The sequence below is a fragment of the Polistes fuscatus genome, unplaced genomic scaffold (assembly GCF_010416935.1).
Source record: "Polistes fuscatus isolate 324 unplaced genomic scaffold, CU_Pfus_HIC Scaffold10, whole genome shotgun sequence".
Taxonomy (NCBI): domain Eukaryota; kingdom Metazoa; phylum Arthropoda; class Insecta; order Hymenoptera; family Vespidae; genus Polistes; species Polistes fuscatus.
This window is the reverse complement of record NW_025112998.1, coordinates 7,340,468-7,364,633: the sequence shown is the minus strand read 5'-3', so window position 1 is coordinate 7,364,633 and position 24,166 is coordinate 7,340,468. Positions and strand designations below refer to the sequence as shown.

Below are 24,166 nucleotides of genomic sequence, written 5' to 3'. Positions count from 1 at the left end.
GAGACAAAGATGAAACAAAGATAGAGACAATAATCAGGTCTCCTTATCTTTTAATAACGTGTTAATTATGACTGCGTATGTTAATCTTTTGAAAGGATTCAAACAAGTTTTAAATCTCCTTACATCGATTCTATATACGTACTTGTTTAGTTTCATATTTTTATGTATATATAAATACACATACATATATATATACATAGAAAAAATATATCTATATACATATATACATATATATGAAATATATCGATACATATATATATATATATATATATGTTTCTAATTTATCGACAGGAGTTTTTAATAATATTAATTACAAACAAAAATCTAATATAAAATTTTAATCGAAGATAGATAGTTATCATCGCACGGTCACGAATTCGAATTAGCATAAATTCTCGATGATTATAAAAAAGAAGATTAAAAAAGAAGAAAAAAAGAAAATGTTTAAGTTTACTTTTAAAAAAAAAATAATAATATGTGAGATAGAACAATTGAAAATAAAAATACAAACAAAAGATGCAACACGTACATGCAATATAATAAAAAAAAAAAGAGGCAATGAAATATAAGAAGAGAAAATGATTAATTGAGATATTCGGAGGTATCGATGATCTTTCTTAATATTTTTCTCGTTTTTTATGACTCGCGAAAGAAGAAAAAGATGAAGATAAAGATTATGATGATGATGATGATGATGATGATGATGATGAAAAAAGAAAATATCATTATTTTATTATTCATAACGAATTCCAACGTATTATTGTATTGTATAGTATTATTAATATTCGATACATCCTAAGAGAATAATGATTATTATTTACTATTAGTTATATTAATTATTATTACTATTATTATTTTAAATATATAATTATTCCGCGTATAAACATATAGATAATTATATATATATATATATGCGCGCACAGAAACGTTATGCAATGTATTTAAACAAAACGAGCAAAAGAAATAGAATTTATTTTGTGAGTTTCATTTTTATATGGATTAAAAAAAAAACACAAAAAAAAGCAAAATTCTCATCTAATCTATTTCCGCGTTTTCTTGCTTTTTTGCCTTTATTTTTTTTTTTCTTTTTATAAATAAACTTGCAACACGAGAAAACCTTTCCTTTCTCTTCTTAATGTAAAGAGAGAGAGTTAATTAAGTTAAGAAGCAGTTTTATTAATATATAAATGTCAACAAGTTTTTTCTTCTTTTTTTTTTTTTACAATTAAATAAATCGGATTTAAATGACATAATATATTCCACAAGTTTCTGTGCGCTCGTGTTACTTTTTTGTTCTTTTTCTTTTTTTTTATTTTTATTATTATATTTTTCGTAGAAAATATTATGAAATAACTATATTATAATAATAATTATGCGAACGGACCACCACCAAGTAGTCTTAAATATTTTTTTTTTTTTCGGAGTTCGCAAAGACATGGTATTGGATTATAATTATTTCGATATATACATGTTTGTGTTTTTTTGTTTTATTTCTCTTATTCTATATGTAAATACGATTAATATAAACGAGAGTTGGGAGAGAAAGAAGAATATGATTACATGTGAATGGTTAATCCTTAAAAACTATCATACGGAAATTTGACTTAATAATTTTATACAAACTTCTTCAAAACAAAAATGATTAATCTTTAATCGATGTGGTGTATTATTATTATTACTGAAAATAAACAATATCACGAATTAATTCGCACGGGACTAAGAAATATTAATCATATAGAAAGAAGAATATTAAATTATAATGATAGTCTTTTTTGAGGATTAATTAATATCTTTTTGTATAAAACAAAAAAAAAACAAAAGTAAGAAACATAAGATGTAAATATGAAAGAGAATTATTATTTAAAAATGAAAATACAAAAATAAAAACTACAAAAAAATACAAAATAAAATTAAATTAAAAAGGAAAAGAATATACAAATAAAATATATTATATATATCTATACACATATAGGAACGTCCGGATAAAAAATAAAAAAAAAATTTGAAGAAAAAAGAAGAAAAGAATAATGTCTAAATAGAAGAGTGAAGAAAATTGTCTTCAACGATCGCTATGATTTTTTTAATCTTACAATTAATCATATATATGAAAAGATAATATTTTTGCTTCGATGTGTCCATTAAAGAAACGGAAAATGTAAGACAGAGAGTGACAGAAAAAGAATGACTAAGAGAGAGAAAGAAAAGAAAAAAAAATTAAGAAAACGCATCTTGTTACCAAGTCCTTTGTCATTATTGTTAATGTTCTGCCGTCCAGAAAAAAAGATAAACAGCGATAGAGCAACATTGAGAGATAAAATAACCGCAAACGAGAGTAAAATAAAAATAGGAAAGGTCATGAGGGTTATTATAAAAAATAAATAGGTGGAGGGGAGGGGAGGAAACAAAATATATTCGAATTATAGAGGAAAATTAATTTTTCGTTTGATATACAATGCAACTTCATTAATTTCGTCCCTTTCCCTTCTCGCATACGAAATAATAATAATGATAATGATAATGATAAAGATGAAAAATAAAAATCCAAGATGAGAATAGGGATGAAGGTTTAAATGAAGGGTAGAAGATAAAAATAGTAATAAGAGAAAAAGAAGAAATGAGAAAGGGACGGTTAAACGTTAATTGTCGTCCTTTTTCTTAACTTTTAAGATTGTATTAGCGTTTAAGCTGTAGATACACAGACTGTGATAATTCTAATATTGTCAAATGATAAAACAAATATCGCTGTTCTAACAAAAAGAAAAAAAAAAAACAAAAATAATAAAGGGACAACAAGAAACACGAGATACGATTGACAGAATAAAAAAAGGAGAAAATAAAAATTATTTTTACTGTTTGTTTTTCTTTTCTTTTCTTTTCTTATTTTTTTTTTTTTTTAAATTAATGCAAGAGAAACAAGAAAACGAAATGAGTCTGTTTACAATTTTTGGATCATCAAAAACAAAACAAAAAGTTTTGTAATTTTTATTAATTCTTTTTCTTTTTCTTTTTTTTTAACAAGAGTAATGGCCTCCGACGTGCAAGGAAATATTGTATTGTATCTGAGAATATCACAATACTCTTATTTATATATATACATATATATATTCTATTAAGTCTAGTATGTTCTATCGATTAAAATTTCGAATGCGAGGATTTGTACATAATTTATTTAATAAAGCATACGATGCGATTCAGTAAATTTTGCGAATTTTATCATTATTTTTGCCTTTATTTTCTACTATATAAATAATAATAATAATAATATATTACCAAATTATTTAATTTCAGTAAAGATCATGCTTTTATATGTAAGAAATTATATTTTATTATATTACATGTAAGCTCCGCATTATTGAAGGATTTCTTTTTTCTATTTGATGAAAACATGTTTACACATTGATCTGTTGTATTTATCATAGTTTATGTATTTTTTTTGTCTTAATTTTACACTTCTAAGAAAACATAAATAATGGTCGGTAAAAAATCAGATCAATAATCATTCAATAAAATATAATGATTATTAGTGAGCACAAAAAAGTTGGCATAGAATCGCAACAGCAAAAAAAAATAAATAAATGCTCTTAACATATGTATAGACCTTACACTGCTTTTCTAATTTTCCATCATGTTCCTGTATATATAAGTAAATAATAATATTAATGTTAAAATATAAGACATTAATTTAACTATTTACCTTAATTAAAATGAAATTTAATGACTTTCCTTTGGTTGTTGAGGCAAGAACTGAAAAACAAAAATAAAATAAGTAAATAAATAAAATTTGATTTTTAGGTTCTAGTAAAGCATAGCTTTTGCGTCGCGCGCTTAAGGCATGCAATAAACGTTCTTATTAACGAATAAAAATTATAATTTAAAAAATATTTACCCATTGTTTATACATTATAAACGATTATCCTATTTCTTTTCATTACCCTATAGGTTGTTACTTTGAAAATAAACTTTAAATATATCCACTGCAGGTATATACCAATTTTACTTTCATTTTTTTCAAATGACGTCGCCATTTCATAATTTTATTCAAAGCGTAATAATTATTTTCAACTAATTAACGATAAATAAAAAATATTTAATAAAATAAAGTTGAGGAGCCGGACAAACTAAAAGTGAGCAATTGATTGAAAACATAACTAACTGCCAGCGTCGGTAACTGCCACTGTCGGTAACTGCCACCGTCGGTAACTGCCACCGTCGGTAAGAGTCGACTTAAAATTTTTTTTACTCTACGTCGATAATATTTTGTATTTAGGTTCATGACGGTCAATAATATTAAAGTACAAACTCTCATTAAAAACGGTCGATGTTTTATAAATAAGAATATACTATTTCCGACGGTAGCAGTTACCGACGGTGGCATTTACCGACAGTGGAAGTTACCGACAGTGGAAGTTACCGACAGTGGCAGTTACCGACAGTGTCAGTTACCGACGGCCGACGAGATAAAGGTAGAGCACTGCAATTACCGATATCGCCCTTAGCCGGCCTGCCACTAAAGTGGCTTTTGCGATTATTTTTTCCAGGTCCATGAGCCACTATAGTGGCTCACTCGAATAGCTTACTGTCTCACCGTTTAAATTAAATAATCGTCTTAATAGTCGTTCATATTTGAGTGAAATGTTAAAGTTTAAGTATGTACAATATATTTTTAAGAGAAAATATAATTTAATCATTAAGGAATCTTTACGTAAATCATACGAACTTGCTTTATATAAGACTGATAATTTAAAAAGTGTGTGCGTCAGCTCCTACGCACAACTAGAGTTTACTCCTTAAAAACAATTGTCTTTAAACAGGTACAGGAAAAAAGACTTACTTAAAAAAAAAAAACAAGAATACAATGAATGCATACAAAGATACAATGAATGAATCGAATGCAATCTCTATTATAGATCTCAACTTAAATTTCGACAATTTTGGACTACTCCCTGGTATGATATTAACTAGGGATTCAAAAGAAACTAATTACAATTATAATGTTTATGGTAAGCGGTCTTTGGCTAGATTTTACTTGCAATGGAATGCATAACATATAAAATATGTTAAACATTATACTGAAAGTAAAATACCATTGCCCAGGTCTAACCACGAGGAGGTAACCGCTTCTGAAGACCCGGGATGTGCATCCTGAAGATGTCCCCATCCGAATTAAATTAAAACCATAGAAGATGAAAGTCCCGAGAAGGTTTTTTAATAAGCCCCACTCTTAGGCCCCACCCTAAGAGTTTTATTCGGAAAATCCTTACAATAATTATCGAAAATGAAGAGAAAAGCTTGAAAACTGAATAGAAAGATGAAAACGAAGAGTGCATCTGAATAAAAGTCAAGTAACATCAATGATTTTATTAAAAATCAATACACTTTATTATAATTTCAATATATGCACATACGGAAATTACAAGTTTTACGAATATTTTATATTTAATAATTTTCAATCTACCTAAATTATAATATAATAAAAATAAATGTATATAATTTTTGGTTAATCCATGGCATCTGTAAAAAAAAGAAACTACATTAAAAATAATTATCATACATGTACAATGCTACGAGAAAAACAATAAATGAATTAAAATATTTCATTTATATTGAGAAATAATTATTTTATAATACCTTTTACCATTACTCTGTCCTCTTCTGGTCATCTTCTAATCCACTTCCCCTTCCTCTTGGACGGAATGGTCATATGAAACAATAAACTGATTAAAAACATTCATTTACTTATAGAAATAATTATTTTTTACTACCGATTACTAAAACTTAGTCCACTTTTGGTCATTTTCTAGTCCACATCCCCTTCCTCTGGGTCAGAATTTTTATCTGAAAAAATAAACGAATTGAAAAAGTTCATTTACTTATAGAAATAATTATATTCTACTACCATTTACCATAACTAAGTCCTCCTATAGTTCGCTTCCTCCTTCTCTTGGATGGAATTTGGCATCATAGTTTATCCTGCAAAGAAAATATTAAAAGGAATAGGAATAGAATAGGGAAAAGTAGAACTTTTGAGGTGGAACTTTTCACGATTTTTGTTTTAAGTGGTTTCCCCCCGATCGGACTAATCCACTGACTCTAATTTTTTTTACGAGAAACCTAGGCTTCACGCAACGATCGACCATTACTCTAACAGCAGACGGTTGAGGCCTGACTAACGGATAGTGACCGAATCGCCAACGCGTGTCGCTTCGGTCCCTATGCTAAATGCATATCTATGCATATCAAATCGCGAATAAAAAAAAAACGTATCTTAAAATATATATTACGAGGAACCTAGGCTTCACAAGTCGATCGACCATCGTGCCAACGGCAGGACCGGTGAGGCCTGACTAACGGATAGCGACCGAATCGACTATGTGTCGCTTCGGTGCCTATGCTAAATGCATACTTTATGCATATCAAATCGCGAAAAAAAGGAAATCTAAAAGTTGTTCCACCTCAAAAGTTAAGTAAACTCACTTGAATGCATGCTAATTCACGTGAACATACTTGATATAAAGGAAAAGAAAGAAAGTGAAAGAAATAGGGAAGATATCATGGTTGGTGGGGGAAATTAAAGGTAAGGGGATACCTGAAAAATATAAGAATTATTAAAGAAACATTATAAAGTAATTAGTTTCTGTATATTAAATGGATAGAAGGAACTAAGGAAAGGGGTAAAAGAATATGGTATTAATTGGGAAGTTAAAAGAAACTAATTACAATTATAATGTTTAAAGTAAGCGGTCTTTGGCTAGATTTTACTTGCAATGGAATGCATAACATATAAATATGTTAAACATTATACTGAAAGTAAAATACCATTGCCCAGGTCTAACCACGAGGAGGTAACCGCTTCTGAAGACCCGGGATGTGCATCCTGAAGATGTCCCCATCCGAATTAAATCGAAACCATAGAAAATTAAAGCCCCGAGAACGTTTTTTAATAAGCCCCACTCTTAGGCCCCACCCTAAGAGTTTATTCGGAAAATCCTTGCAATTACTATGGAGAATAAAAAGAAAAGTGGAATACCAAATATCAAAATGACAAGAGAGAGTGAAACATGAATAGAATTGATATAACATGGAACCTGTGAACGAATAAAATACATTAAAAATAATATTACATGCCTGCGATGCTAAGGAGAGAAGAATAAGTAGATTAAAATTATACATTAATTTATACAAATAATTACCTTACACTATATTTTACTATGACTAAGTCCTCCTGTGGTCCTCGGCTGGTCCTCGGCTGGTCCTCGGCTGGTCTTCGGCTGGTCCTCTTTTGATTCTCCACCTATTGAACCTGCAACAAAAAAAAAAACGGGGATGGAAGAAGAAGAAAAGTGGGCCCGGAAACGAATCTGAAAAAGAAAAAGAAAAGATATTATAGATTTGCAAAGAATCAATGATCCATGGTACCTATAAAACATGCAAGTGCATTACCAATGATTTTCTCACGAGTGCGATGCAATATGAAAGTAATAAAAATATTAAAATATTACCTTTTACCATATTCAGTCGACTTCTTGGTCCCCCTTTCACATAATTCATCCTGCCAATAAAATATAAAGAAAAGGATCGTTTGTGTGGGTGGAATTTTAGGTAAGGACATGATTCTATCCTTGGGAGTAAGATAGAATCAAGGCTCGCGTGGGCAGGGTCGCATCCCTGAAGTAGATCTTTCTTCGGAAAGAAAGAATCTACCCGCTACCCATTAAAAAAAATACTGGAAACGAACCTGAAACAGAAACAGAAAGATTAGTTTAGATTTGCGAAGAACCAATGAATGCATCGAAAGCATATTCCTTTTCCTAGATCAAAATCCAATACTTACAAATGATTGGAATTAATCATATCCTGAAACAAAATAAAATGCAAATTAATTCAATACATAATAAATAATTGATTAAATCTTAATACCTAAAACAATAAAAGAGACATTAAAAAACATTATAAGATAATTAGTTTCTACGAATGAAATGAAGAATAAATGAAGAATGAAAAGTGGGGAAATTGTGTAATAGGAAATTAGAAAATGATATGATATTGGGGCGGGAATTCGGGAATGGTATTGTACTCTATCATGATTTTAAAGTATTTTCTATCTTTTAAATGAAATATCATTTATAAAATTAAATTTTCTTAATACTCGATTTATTTTAGGAAAAATTATGTTTGGTCTTTGGTGGGTGGCATGGCAAATCCAACGATGGTCACCTGTAACAAAAAGCAAACTATTTTAATTATTACCATTCTTAATAACCATTATAAATTATTGACGAGCAAAACAAAAAAATAAAACAATAAAAATATCAAATGACCAACGAGCTATTTTCAAAATTCAACCATGCTGTCGAACTTGAAAATAACTCATTAAGTCTGTAGTTGCCCTCTTGAGCCACAATTAAGTGGGGGCCTCTTCGGCTTTTAGCCTCTTCTTTCTTCAAGCCTACTGTCGGACATTCCCTACGTGCGAGCATGAAAAGAATCTTTGACCAAAAACGTCAATCGTTCCAAAAAGTATTCGCATAATTTGGCATATTACAACGATTAATGATATAGAATTAGAATCGTCCCTGATTCTATATAATAAAAAAAAACCTAACCGACCCTAACACAACCCTGAAACAGAAAAATGTGATTAGTAAAACATCCTGAGCTTTTTACATAGAAAATAATTATTACCTTTTGGTCGAGAGATATCTCATCGCCGAAAGGAATATTATTAACAATGTAAAGTATCGATTCTATTCTAATACCAAACCGTTATAATATGCCAAATTATGGTCGTACAATTTAGAAACGACTTCAAGACATTTTCACCCAATTACTCTCAACTGCTTATTACACTAATATAAATGAAATACATTTCACATTACAATATATTATGAAATAATTCCATTTATTTTCTTTCATCATACATCTTATGCAAATAATTCCGATGTTCGTTAAGGGGGTGACTCTATTTATTAATTATTACAAAATGCATTCGCGTTTCCCGTTAGCTATCCTAGCTCGTGGACAATCAACGAACTTAAAAGTTCATCGACTGTGCACATATTACACGAGCACATTTAATCGAATGTCCGAGCAGTTAATTATGCTAATCGATGACCTAATAACACTTCGCACTTTTACTATCGAGTAATATAATCGAATTGAAATAAAAATAATACTAAAAATGCAATGCATTTCTTTGCAATATTTTTATTTAATTTATTCTTTATATTAATTATATGAAACATTTCAAAGACTAAATCGCGATAGTGCGAAGTGCTAGTTATAATACTTAAAACTAAGTATCAATTCATCAAAGGTTTTGCGGATTTGATTTCGACTCTATCTCGTTCGAGATACAATCGAAATAGAAATGAATTTCTTAAATGGTTGCAAATCCCTTTGAATCATGATACATAATGCATATTACAGAATTGTCACAAAAAAGATTTACAAGTCAAGCAAGATAGAATAAAAAAGATATAATTTTGTGACAATTCCGTATAAAACCCGGAGGTGGGGACTCGCACTGAAAAGTGCAAGTATGCCACGTGCCATTCCGGGGTCCTACCTACTTATAATTAAAGTTTCACATTCGCTCAAAAAAATACACATGCATACCCACCCACACACTCCACGGTTCTCACACATACCACCAGGGTGCAAAAGCCTAAACTAGAGAGCATGCCCCGGGGCACCTCCGACACCCTAGTTCAAACGCGTTTTCTAAATTTATGGGAGTACGTACCAATTGCTGTAATCGTCTGTCAAGGCTAGTGATTATTGCATAAATGACTAATGCAAAAATACAAGTATAAACTAGTATATATTGCATACTAGTTATATACGAGTATATTAGTTTCCACAATAAATGCGGTAACTCTACTATGCAAAACGATTGTTAAAAAAGAAAATTTCGTATCGTACGCGTGACTCTACAAGTTATTTTTATTCAATAACTTTAAAAAATAATAAGCGCGGTATTACGTATCGCGAAACGATGTACAATGCACATTCCTAACCGCACACACATGTGCAATGTACACCGTGCAATCACTAGCACAATGACAGACGCCAAATGGGGGGGAAAAACTTAAAACTAAACCATACTAACCGTTTCTCACCCATACGTGTAACACCTGGGCACACGCATAAATGAGAACGCAGAAAGTATAGGGGGGAGAAACGGGGATTAGTATATTAATTGCTGAAAATCCTAATCTAAGATTTGATTATATATAAAAATGTTCTCTCATTAATCTAAGCGGGCTATGACTCTACAAGTCATTTATAATGACTTTTAAAAGATTTTAAGAATTTAAAAAAAATAATAAAATCTCGGACGACTCTTTCGTTAAATGGCTGTTCTAATGAAAGAACTGGGCTTTGAGCCACCACTTAACAGCCAGAGTCTATCCGTCGCGAATGGGTTTGTCTTCTTGCTCATTTTTTATTATATCGAAAAATAAAATCGCGATTAAATAAACTAAGTACGAAGCAATGCATGTAAGACATTTATTACATGCTTTATTGGACGAAATCGAGTAAATTAATACTCGATTTCACCACTACTAAACGCGAACGAAACACGTAATAAAAAGAAAAGTGCATTAATTAATTGCACTGTTAATTAAATGAATTTAACCGATGAGACAAGAAGACCTATCCTGAACTAATAATAAACATACAATAAAATATACAATTTTCATGAGCAATTTCAAAAAAGGACTAATCCTTTTTTGGAATCACTCATGTGCTCGTCAATAATTTTTTGGAATAATTACAACCAGTAACTCGTGCCGATTGGGACCTTTCATCCTCGGCATGATTGAGCACCGGAGGGACTTTAAATTTTAACTCACGACCTGCTAAATGTTATATTACATATATGTGGCATTTTAAAATAAAATGACGCATGTATGCAATATGAACAATAGCATTAGAAGTTCTGCGGTGGCTCCAAAACACTCCTACTTCGTAGCAAATGGTCCAGCTGCATCCCTCGTCCATCAGACCCATGGGAGAATCCTCGATGCACTTTTCCTCGCACTCCCGTGACTCTATATCGCGTAAACGAATATAAGAAACTATAAAAGAGTTTCTTATCGCGAAACCGAAATTTCTTAACGGCGAACAACACTGAATCTACATACGCGATACGATTTGAATTTAATTTACGCCCGGTCACTGACTCTACTTCGCGATTAAAATGTTACTTTAATTATTCGTACAAACACTGATTCCAATCTAATTCAAAGACTGCATTGCACGCAGTCAATGCAACACAAAAAATTCACTCCCGATAGGCGGTCACTTCACTGATGCACTTCACTGATGCACTTCACTGATGCACTTCACTGACTCTACTTCGTGCTTCTAATCCGTGATTTTTAATTATAATTATAAACGATTTCAAACTCCCGTTACATTGCTTCGCGCCCGAATTGCAATGATGTCCTGAAACAGAAAATGAAAAAGAACGATTAATATCATCGTCGTAATCAAAACTATTAAAAATTTATCATAGAAAATGGTTTAAGAGAAAATCAAAATATACTTTCAAATCTTCATGATGAATGCACGATGGGTCTCCTACCCTTAGGGTGACGATGACCGAAGCACTGACTCTACTCCGCGGATAAAAATTGTATTTTAATTATTCGAACAAACATGACTCTACTTCGGCGATAAAAATTTATTTAATTATTCGAACAAACATGACTCTACTTCGCGATAAAAATTGATTTTAATTATTCGTTCAAACAATAACTCTACTTCGCGATAAAAATTGTATTTTAATTATTCGAACAACACTGACTCTACTCGCGATAAAAATTGTATTTTTAATTATTCGCACACAACTGACTCTAAGTTTTTACAACTGCATTGCGGGCAGTTAAAAATCAAACACTAACACTCGCTTACCTCTCTGAAAACAGAAAAAAGAACAAACGATTAGAAATCATTGTTATCGTTTCAAAATTATGAGAAATTATTAAAGAAATGTTTAAGACGGTTCCAACGAAAATCAGAAACTTACGTGTTTCTTATCGCGACCACGACGCACTGATTCTAATTTTTACAACTGCATTGCACGCAGTTCAAATATCAAACACTAACAACAACACTTAGCCTTCTGAAAAGAGAAAAGAAAAAACGATTAGAATCATTGTTATAGTTTAAAAATTATAAGTAATATTAAGAAATATTTAATAGAAAATTAATTTACCTTTTATCTTCAGTGATGAATGCCCGATGGGTCTCCTACCCTTAGGATGACGATGGCACACGTATAAACCGAATAAAAGAAACTTTCGGAGTTTCTTTACCCGAAAAATTTCCGATTTTTGTTTAACGATGCAAACACTCGAGTACCTCATTGCCTACGCGCTCGATTGCAATGATGTTCTGAAACAGAAAATGAAAAAGAACGATTAATATCTTCGTCGTAATCGAAAACTATTGAAATTTATCATAGAAAATGTTTCATAGAAAAATTATACTTACTTTAATCTTCAGTGATGAATGCCCGATGGCTCCTACCCTTAGGATGACGATGGTGGATGGCTAACGAAAATAAAAAACTATAAAAAAGTTTTTATCGCGACGCGAAACGCGAACGCGACCGGAGACGTCTTACCGACCGCACTGCACGTCAAAACGTCTGAAAGAATGCACAAGATTAGTGTTCCTATAAAATAAATCGAGTATTTAATGTGGGATATGTGAAAGGAGTATTAAAGGGAAAATAATGAAATGATATTGTAATATGATAATTAGGAAAATGAAAGAAACTAATTATGATTATAATGTTATGGTAAGCGGTCCTTTAGCTGGATTTGTACTTGCAATGGAATGTTTTAACATATAAAATATGTTAAACATACTGAAAGTAAAATACCATTGCCCAGGTCTAACCACGAGGAGGTAACCGCTTCTGAAGACCGGGATGTGCATCCTGAAGATGTCCCCACCGAATTAAATCGAAACCATAGAAATGAAAGTCCCGAGAAGGTTTTTGAATAAGCCCCACTCTTAGCCCCCTCTAAGAGTTGTATTCGGAAAATCCTTGGCAATTATATCGGGAGTAAGAGAAAATTGGAATAGCAATATCAAAAATGATAAGAAGGAGTGAAACATGAATAAATCGCATAAAAGGGAACCTATGAACAAATAAAATACATTAAATATAAATGTCATGATGTGCTAAGGGGAGAGAAGAAAATAATTAAAATTAAACATGTAATTAGACATTTAATTATACAATTTAATTATATAATAATTATCTTACACTATCCGTTTATTATAACTAAGTCCTCGTGGCTGTCTGGTTTGGTCCTCGGCGTCCTGGAATGGTCCTCTTGCTGTCCTGGTGTGGTCTCCTCCTATGTAACCTGCAACAAAAAAGCAAAGGGATAGGGAAGAAGTTGAAAAGTATGCTTTTAAAAGTGAAACTTTAACGTTTTTTTTTAAGTGGTATCCCACGGTTGGACTAATCCACTGACTCTAATCTATATTACGAGGAACTTACGCTGCACGTACAGTTTGCCCACCGGTACTATATTTACTGCAAGCTTGAAGAACTGAAATCCCTGGGCCCGTCTTACTAATAGCGCTGGTAGACATCCCTTCTAATGCAGTTTCAGTTCCTATGCTACGTGCACATCTATGCTTGCAAAATCGCGGAGTTAAAAAGCAAAGTAAAATAAAAAAATAAAAAAAAAAGGATAGGAGTTTCACTTTAAAAAGCTAAGGGTAGGACATGATTCTATCCTTGGGAGAAAGATAGAATCAAGGCTCGCGTGGGCAGGGTCGCATCCCGAAGTAAATTCCTTCTTAACAAATGGCGCCCTTTGCGAAGAAGGAATCCACCCGCTACCCATTGAATTGTTTCTAAAAAAATAATAAAATTTATTAAAAACGTTTTGATATTAAATTTTATGTAACAATGATTGAAAAAAAATCTAGTATGGAGAAGTTATAATTATGTTACAATCCAGGAACGCAACAAGCTGAAGACAATCATCTAAAATCATAAAAATAAATTCATATAAAAATTTTCTATATTTAAAATACGTTAATAGGAGAGTATGTAATATGTTAAAATAAGTATGTATATGTTAAGCAATTTATATATATATATAAGTATTAGTAGAGAATAATACTTTGTTCAATACATCTTAAATAATTATAATTAAACGAGAGATATGAAATGTATATTGTAATCAAAAATAAAGATGTACCTTTTGATGAACCTTCCTCTATGAAATCTACTGTAAGACTGAAACATTGTCATATAAAAAAGTTTTTTTTTAATGAATGTTATATACATGGCTTTTCTTAGTATGTAACGAGAAAATTAATTGTATAAATAGAAATAAAAATTATAAAGTTCTGATTTTAACATTATTTCAATTTTTATGTAATTGTTTAAACAAATGTACATTTTTGTAATGTTTCTTGAGCAGTGATGACTTCGGAGGGAAGGGGTAAAATTTCATCTATTAAAACATAAAATCGCAAATATTATATTCAAAGTACGTCAAAAGTTATGTAATATTTAAATAAATTAGATGCGTTTAAAAACATCTTAATTATAAGTAAATTCATTAAAATATTAAAATTAGTTAATAAGCAATGCATGTGTCTATTGTTGTCTAAAAGCTCGATGTATGTTCGGTGATCCCTCCCTCGAAATCCACCGTTGATCTGAGTATTATCTTCGTAAAGTTTTTTTGGTGAAAGTTGTTTATGGTGACTTTCCGAAATGCGCATGTGTATAAAGAAAATCAATAAAATTATCAATAAAATTTAACTTATAACGTTCTCGTTTTAATATTGCTTTTATTTTTGTATAATTGTTTAACTAAGGTACATTTGTTGTATGTCTGCGTAGTGATGACTTCGAGGAGGTGGGGTTAATTGTTTCATTTATTAAAACATAAATCGCAATAATTAATATTCAAAGTACGTCAAAGTGATAATATTTAAATAAATATTTGCGTTTAAAAAACAAGCTTAATTATTAGAAGAATTCATTAAACATATTAAATAAATTGTTAGTTAATCGATGCAAGTGTCTATTGGTTGCTTAAACTCGGAGTAGGTGTTCTGATCCCTCCTCCTCGAATTCACGTTGATCTGAGTATTATCCTCTGTTTAAGTTTTTTTTGGTGAAAGTTGTTTATGTCACTTTCCGAAATTGCGCATGTGTATAAAGAAAATCAATAAAATTAATCAATTAAATTTAATATTATCACGCTCTCATTTTAAAGTTCTTTTATTTTTTATAATTGTTTAAAAAAACATGTAATTGGTTGTAATGTTTCGTTGCAGTGATGACTTCGGTGGGAAGGGGTAAAATTTTCATCTATTAAACAAAAAAATCGCAATTAATTAATTCAAAGTACGTCAAAGTTATGTAATATTTAATAAATATATTTGAGTTTAACCAATCTTATATTAAATAAGTATTCATTAAAATATTAAAAAATTGTTAATAATCGATAAAAATGTCTATGGTTGTTAAAAGCTCGGGAGTAATTCTTCTGTGATCCCTCCTCCTCGAATCCACGTTGATCGAGTAATTATCCTCTGTTAAAGTTCTTTTTGGTGAAAGTTGTTTACAGGACCTTCCGAACGTTGAGCATGTGTATAAAAGTTTACAGGACCTTACCGAACGTTGAGCATGTGTATAAAAAGAATAATATCTATTTACTAAATTTAAGATTAAAACGTTTATGATTTTCGTATTTTTATCTATTTTATGTATTATTTTAATTCTCTTGCGCAGTGAGGACTTCGCGGGTAAAATTCTGCTGTAACATAAAAAGAGTGCTTAGTGCAGTATAATATTGTTAATTAATCGAATAAAAATGTCTATTGTTGTTAAAAGCTCGGAGTTGTTAAAAAGCTCGGAGTCTTCTGTGATCCCTCCTCCTCGAAATCCACCGTTGATCTGAGTAATTATCCTCTGTTAAAGTTTTTTGGTGAAAGTTGTTTATGTGACTTTGCGAACGTTACGCATGGATATAAAAGAATAATCTATCTAATCAATAAATTTAGATTAAAACGTTATGATTTTCGTATTTTCATTTTTATGTAATTATTTTAATGCACCTGCGAAGTGATGACATCGAGGGTAAATTTAGCTGCAATATAAGGAAAGTGCATTAGTGCATTATAATAATTGTTCTTAATCGATGCAAGTGTCTATTGTTGTCTAAAATCGGAATGTATGATCAATGTACCTTCTCCTTCGAAATCGATCGTTGAAATGAGACGTTGTCCTCTATGAAATTACTTTATTAAATGTTGTTATATGACTTTGGAACGTTGCACAGTATATAAAGGGTGTCATACATCTAATACATAATCTTTAAGATTATAACGTTATGATTGTTCGTATTTTTATCTATTTTGTGTAATTATTTTAATGCTCCTGCGCACTGAGGACTTCGAGGGTAAAATTTTGCTGCAATAAAGAAGTGCATTAGTGCATTAAAATAATTGTTAATGTATACGTAATGTACACGTATATGCAAATGAAAAATGAGATTACATTTCTCTAAACAATTATACAACCAATATATTAAAACCATTAATAAACAATACTAATGGAAAATGTGAATTATTAAAGTTTACCAGAAAGCTGAGTGTTTGCTCGTTTAAATATCAAAAAAATTTTCTGGATTCATTTTAAATCTTGTAAGTTTTTCATTTATGTATGTACTTGATACATAAAACAAGGAGAAATTCTAATTGATGCTGTGCAATTTCAAATCTTCAAATACTTGCAAATCTGCAAATCATAAGATTGTATTAGTAAAGTATCAGTAAACTAAAGAGTCTATATTTATGTATGATATGAAATAATATGAATATGAAAAGATAAAAATGTAAATATAATTATAGATTATGTATATGTAATCATGCTGTTATCTCTCAATGTTTGGAAACTTAAGACAGTAATGTAAAAGTAAAGTAAAAGTTAAATAAAAGTAATGTAAAAGTATTGTAAAGTAAAGTAAAGTCTGACATGTGTATAAGATGTCACTCTCTTTCTCTCTTTCTTTTTTTTTCTATTATTTTTCCTCTTCTAACTTTTTATATACTCTTCTTTATGTTATAAAAGAAAAGAGATAAACCTACCACAACACATCAAGATAGAAAAGTAAAAACAGTTATTATACTGACAATAAGTATATGTATTCATGCTGTATTCTACCACTTTTGGAAACCTAAAAAGAGTATAAAGTAACATAGCATTGGTATAATATAAGAAAATTAAATATATGAGTGTTGTGTATACGTGTAACACGTTCCTTGTAATTATTTAAAATAACGTGCAGAATAAAGACAATATACACTGAAATCTTTGTCACATTGCACAGAAAAACACAGTCGTATAGAAAATAAATCTCGTTGCAGATATTTTTAAAACAATTGACAAAAAGCACTGTAGTCATCCTTAAAGAATTAAAATAACAAGAATTTTTCCATATCGATACAGAATATGGGAATTTATACTTTCATAGTTGGCATAAGAGATGTCAATTGTTTTGTTTTAATTTATTTTAATTCTTTAAGGTGGCTACAGTGCCTTATGTCAATTGTTTTAAAGATTTCTATAACGATGTTTCATTCTATAAGATTGTGTTTTCCTATGGCATGCGATGTCAATTGTTTTAAAAATATCTGCAACGAGATTTCTTTTCTATACGATTCTGTTTTTCTGTGCAATGTGACAAAGTTTTTAGTGTATAATGTCTTTAATCGATTATTTCTTAAATATTAACAAAGAACTTATACACCTAATAGAAAAATAAATTGGATAATATTAATTATAAATTGGATAATTATAATTAATAATAAAATGGATTTTTGATTTATTTAATAAATAAATTATGTATTTTTTTCTGTGCGGTGTGTGATAAGGTTTATAGTGCATATTGTCTTTATCTTTTCGTTATTTTTAAATATTAACAAGATACGTGTATATTAAAAAGAAAAATAGAATAAATTTTTATTTATTAATAAATAAATTATCATATTAAGCTTGACTAGCGTGGTCATAAAGAAAGGCGAGTTACGTACGTGTGACGTTGTGTGCGTGAAATCATTTCTATATGGTTATTGGGAATTTCTAATTGGTCACTTTACGTGTGAATAATTATCTACCAATCAGCTAATTTGCCAAAATAATTATCAGCCAATCAGGGCTCTTTGCTGAGTTTCCTTCTTTCTTTTCGCGGCGTCGGTGCTGGAGATCGCACGGATACTATGTCGTCCCGTTAATCTCAGGTAATTAAAAAATATTTTCTAACGTACAGCCTTCTATATATATCAAACGCTAGCTACAAGTAAGATTTTCATACGTGAGTGTTTTCAAAACGAAATATTAAAAAGTTTGAAAGATATATGTGAAATGTAATTATCGATATTTCTCGGCGTCGCGTCAAATCTCACCAATGTTACTAAATAATATATTTTTGTAATTTCCACCTATTTTTCACGGTATCGATACTTACTATCATCTCTAATGATGCTCTAATTAATTATTTTTCATAATTATGTATTCAAAGATCGTATTTCGTATTAAATTCGATTCCTGTCACATGTACACACATACAGGCATATATGCATAAGTATAGGTAGCTCGTACACACACACTCATATATATGATTTTCTTTATGTTATACTAATGTAATCTTTTTTTTTCCTTTTTTAGGTACCGAGCATTAGGAGAGTCCAGCAGGAATACACATACTTAGTTTAACAATTGTGTTTAATCTTTTTTATCTTCATATTCATCGAGGTAAGCGTTATTCTTTTTTTTAAACCATACAGAAATGTATACAAAGAGTGAACGAAAGTGAGAGAGGGAGAGAGAGAAAGAAAACAAAACATTCACCTACAAGCAACTATGAATGTGTATGTATATTTGTAGAAATTTCTCGAGGTGAAAACAGAAGAATAACCGTCGAAACGAAACGTAAACAGTCGAGCACCGAGCATTCGATACCTCTACGAGATATACGCAGAGAGATCTCCATTCCCCTTCCGTCCTTCATCGAGTAAAGATCTAACGAACGTGACGTATTAAACTATTTATTGATTTTATTTCTAACGTTATCTAACGTTCAAAACTTCCACGTTTAACATTAAATACTTTAAAAGTTTTTATTAGATAGAATAGTATAAAACGTTTTTTTTAATTAAAACTTAAAAAATTTTTAGCTAATATTTTCAACAACATTACATACTTTGTATGTAATATTATACAAGTAGTGAATTAAGACAGTTAATATTGCTTAAATTTATATTGATTCTTTATATAAAATATCTTTGAAAGTGTGGAATGCCTTCAGGAATGATTTCAGGAAATATTGTAATATTTAATTGTATGTAATTATAATTTTTAGTATGTTTCAGCTTTTCAGAGATTTATTTAATTTTATTTTATTCATCGTCATCCTAAGGGTAGGATACCCATCCTGCAGTCATCACTGAAGACTAAAAGTAAGTATATTTTCCTATCAAACATTTCTATGATAATTTCAATGGTTTTTTATTGAGAAGATGATATTAATTGCTCTTTTTCTTTTTCTGTTTCAGAACATCATTGCAATCGAGCGCGTAGGCAATGAGGTACTCGTGTGTTGCATCGCTAAAATAAAATATAAAAGAATCGTAAAGAGTAAAGTCAGTGTTGTTCGCCGTATGTAAAGTTTCGTTTGCTCGGTTAAGAAACTCCGTAAGTTTCTTTTATTCGGTTTAAACGTGTGCTCATCGTCATCCTAAGGGTAGGATACCCATCGTGCATTCATCACTGAAGAATAAACGTAAGTCAATTTTTATATAAACATTTTCTCAATAATTATAATAATGTTTTTATATCAATGGTCTATATAATCTTGTTTTTATTTTTATTTCAGATCATCGTTGGAATAGTGTTACAATTTATTAATTAAATTCATTTGAAATTCGTTTAACACTAGATTTTTTCATTATTGTTTCATTTACTATTTTTTAAAAACTTACAAAAATTGTTTGCATGAAGAAATGGGTAGAGGGGAGGAATTAATATTTACATATATTTCATTATGGTATTAAAAATCAACGTATATTTTAAAAAAATAATATTAAAATTTTATATATACTTAGCATATGTAGCAAAGAAATTTGAAATGGAGAGTCAAATTGGTTTATTGTTAGTCCATTAATCTAGTGTTAATTGAATTAACTGCATGTAATGCAGTTGTAGAATCAGTGTTGGTGCATTGTCATCGTCATCGTCATCCTAAGGGTAGGAGACCCATCGTGCATTCATCGATGGAGATACAAAGTGAGTATATTTTTGTATTTAATAATTCAACAAACATTTTAATTGTTTTCAGTAATAGTAATGATATTAATAGTATTGTTTTTTATTTCTATTTCAGATTGCAATCGTGCGCGAAGCAATATACGGGAGTGTTGTATCGATTGAATATAATTAAAATCACGGATTAGAAGCACGTTCGTTCGCTCATTTCAATTCGTTCGTGTTACGCGATTGTATTAGAAATTTTTCATATTAAATTACCTGCGACCAAAGCAGTAATTGCATTAGATTTTGTTCGACAAAAGTTGTATTTTTATTTTAAAACAGTCGCACAGACTGTTCGCGTATTAGAGTCAGTGCATCAATGAAGATTTTTTACTTGCATTGACTGTGTGCAAAGCAGTCTTTGGAAGCAGTTGTAGAATCAGTGATCGGGCGCATAATAAATTAAAATCATACGCGAATTAGAATCAGTGTTGTTCGCCGTATAATAAAATTTCGGTTTCGCGATAAGAAACTCATCTATAGTTTCTTATTTTCGTTATTAACGTGTTATTAGATTCACACGAGGTGCATCGCCATGGTGCAATTGAGCTTCATCCCATTGGAATGCATTGTAAGTATTCATTTTTATTAACATTTTATTCGTTTTTGTTTGATATGATTTTGGATCATATTACATATAACTTATCATTTTGTTCTATTTTATTTTACAGATATAACGACGGACTTTCTACCTTATCAAAGATGTGGGATGAATTCTTCGATGGATCATCAATGGATCTTCGATGGATCTTCGATGGATCTTCGATGGATCTTCGATGGATCTTCGGTGGATCTTCGATGGATCTTCGGTGGATCTCCTGCAATACCAAATCGAGGAACTCTTCCATCGTCAGACTACAACACTTGCTGCGAAGTAGGAGTGTTTTGGAGCCATCGTAGAACTTCTTACGCAGTGAGTCAAAAAATTTAAAGTCCCTCCGGTGCTCAATCATGCCGAGGATGAAAGGTCCTAATCGGCACGAGTTACTGGTTGTAATTATTTAAAGAAATTATTGACGAGCACATGAGTAATTCTTCTTTTGGAATTACTCATGAAAATTGTATATTGTATTGTATATTGTATTGTGTATTTTATATTAGTTCAGGATAGGTTTTCTTGTCTCACCGGTTAAAATCATGTAATTAATAATGCAATTCATTAATGCTCTTTCTTTTTCATTACGTGTTTTGTTCGTGGTTAGTAGTGGAGAAATCGAGCATCAATTTACTCGTTTTCGTCCAGAAAAGCATGTAATAAATGTCTTACATGCATTGCTTCGTACTTAGTTTATCTAATCGCTATTAATTTTATTGTATCGATACTTCGATATTATAAATAAATGAGCAAGAAGACAAACTCATTCGCGACGGATAGATTCTAGCAGTTAAGTGGTGGCTCAAAGCCCAGTTCTTTTATTAGAACAGCCAACTTAATGAAAGGAGTCGTCCGAGGTTTTGAAATATATTAAAAGATATTAAAAGATATTCAAAGTCATTATTTATTAAATAAATTGTAGAGTCCTTAGTCGCTTAGATGAATTTTTATAAAAATGTATATTTATATGTTATGTATATATGTGTTTTTAATCATATTTTTTAGATCAGGATTTTCAGCTTCTAATGTACTAATCTCCCGTTTCTCCCCCCTATACTTTCTGCGTTCTCATCTATACGTGTGCCCAGGTGCTACTCGTATGGTGAGAAACAGTTGGTATAGGTTTAGTTTTAAGTTTTTCCCCTATTGGCGGCTGTCATTGTGCTAGTGATTGCACGATGTACTTTACACCTGTATGTGCGTATTAGGTAGTGTACTGTACATCGTTTCGTGATAGTTTTTAATTAATAAATTATTTAATATTTAAAGTAATACTTAGTATAGCACACCTAGAGTTAGGTGCAATATGAAAAATACACATGGTTGTATTTTTCTATTTATATTAAATTTTTCTCATTTTTTTTTTCGAATCGTTTTGAATAGTAGAGTTACCGCATTTATTTGTGGAAACTATGATATACTCGTATATAACTAGTATGCAATATATACTAGTGTATACTTGTATTTTTGCTTTAGTCATTATTGCAATAATCATTAGCCTTGGCAGTCGATTACAGCATTGGTACGTACTCCCATAAGTTTAGAAAATACGCGTTTGAACTAGGGTGTCGGAGGTGCCCCGGGGCATGCTCTCTAGTTTAGGCTTTTGCACCCTGGGTGGTATGTGAGAGAATCGTGGAGTGGGTGGGTGGGTACGTATGTGTATTTGCTCTTTTAAATATGGGTAATTGGCAGGCAGGTAGCATATTTCTCTGAGCGAATGTGAAAACTTTAATTTTAAGTAGGTAGGATCCAGGATGGACACTAGGCTTGCTTCCACTCCGGAGTGGAAATTCCGCCTCCTGGTTTATACAGAATTGTTACAAAAATTTTTTTTTTATTCATTCCATATATGCTTCCTTTGTAAATGTATTTGTAACTCTTCTGTAATTTTATTATGTATCATGAGATTCAAAGGAATTTGCAACGATTTGAAAGATTCATTTCTATTTCGTTTCTATCTCGAACGAGATAGACTCGAACAAATTCGCAAATACTTTGATGAATTTGATACTTAGTTTTAAGTATTACGAAATTAGCACTTCGCACAATCGCGATTTTCTCTTATAATGAAAAATATTGATATAGTTCAATATAACAAATGAATGAAATGAAAATATTGCAAGAAAATGCATTACATTTGTTGCATTATTTAATTTCAATTGAATTTTGTTATTTGATATTAAAAGTGCGACGTGTTATTAGGTCATCGAGGGAAATTATCTGCTTGGACGTTTGATTAAATGTGCTCGTGTAATATTATGCAATGTACTCTAAGTTCATCCATGGTTATACGAGCTTGAATATTAAATTGCTTGAGCATTAAATATAAATTAATTTTTTCATAATTCCATATTAGAATCATAAACGAAATAAAAGTTAATTTGCAAAAAAGATATGAGATATCTTATCTTTCTTGCACGTTGAAAATGTCCAATGCAGTTTTCAGGTATGAAGAAAGAAGAGGCTAAATGCCGAAGAGGCTAATGCCGAAGAGGCCCCCACTTAAATGTGGCTGAAGAGGGCAACTACATAGACTATTGAGTTATTTTCAAAGGTTCAAACACCAAGTTCGAACTTTTCGAGAATAGCTCTTTAGTTATATTTTATATTTTATTATATTATTTTCTTTGCTCGTCATTAATTTGTAGTTGTAATTGGAGATGATGGACCATTCCATCTCCTTGAGACACCAAATTTGTGTCTCTATCGTCCAAAAGATGCATAAGTTTTTAGTTAGAGTCAAAAATATTAAAATTCTCGTATTATTAAATTTTGAAGTTTTATTAACGTTCAGTAAATATTACAGTCATCTTTTTTTTTCTTATTTCGTCTTTAAGATTTTTTAGTGTGATTGTATTTTATTAAATTTGTAAGTTTTCTTTTTTAAATAACGTATAGTTTAAAAGTATTTTATAATAATTAATAGATATTATTTTTATTAGCAACATATTATAATATTTGTACTTTTCCTGTTTCTTAATTAATTATATATTTTAATGTAAAATCACGCGTTTAAATTTAATTTTATTGCTACGGTATAATTAGAGATTTGATAAAAATTAATAGAGAATTCAATTGAAAAATGCATCTGCGAATGGGACGATTTACATGTCAGGCTATTTTATCACTTGATAGTATGATTAATATAATTTTCTTCTTGTTACAGGTGATCATCGTTGGATTTATCATCAAACCTTTTGGAT

The 24,166-nt window shown here is 30.4% G+C and overlaps 1 long non-coding RNA gene across 1 annotated transcript; it reads right to left on the bottom strand.

The window, feature by feature from the left end:
* Nucleotides 1-3,468: 3,468 nt before the first annotated feature.
* On the bottom strand, nucleotides 3,469-3,917 carry LOC122525687. The gene is made up of 3 exons (XR_006305864.1): nucleotides 3,887-3,917; nucleotides 3,695-3,744; nucleotides 3,469-3,631 (listed from the first exon to the last, which is right to left on the bottom strand). It is a non-coding gene; the product is annotated as an uncharacterized LOC122525687 (long non-coding RNA).
* Between the last annotated feature and the right edge of the window lie 20,249 nt (nucleotides 3,918-24,166).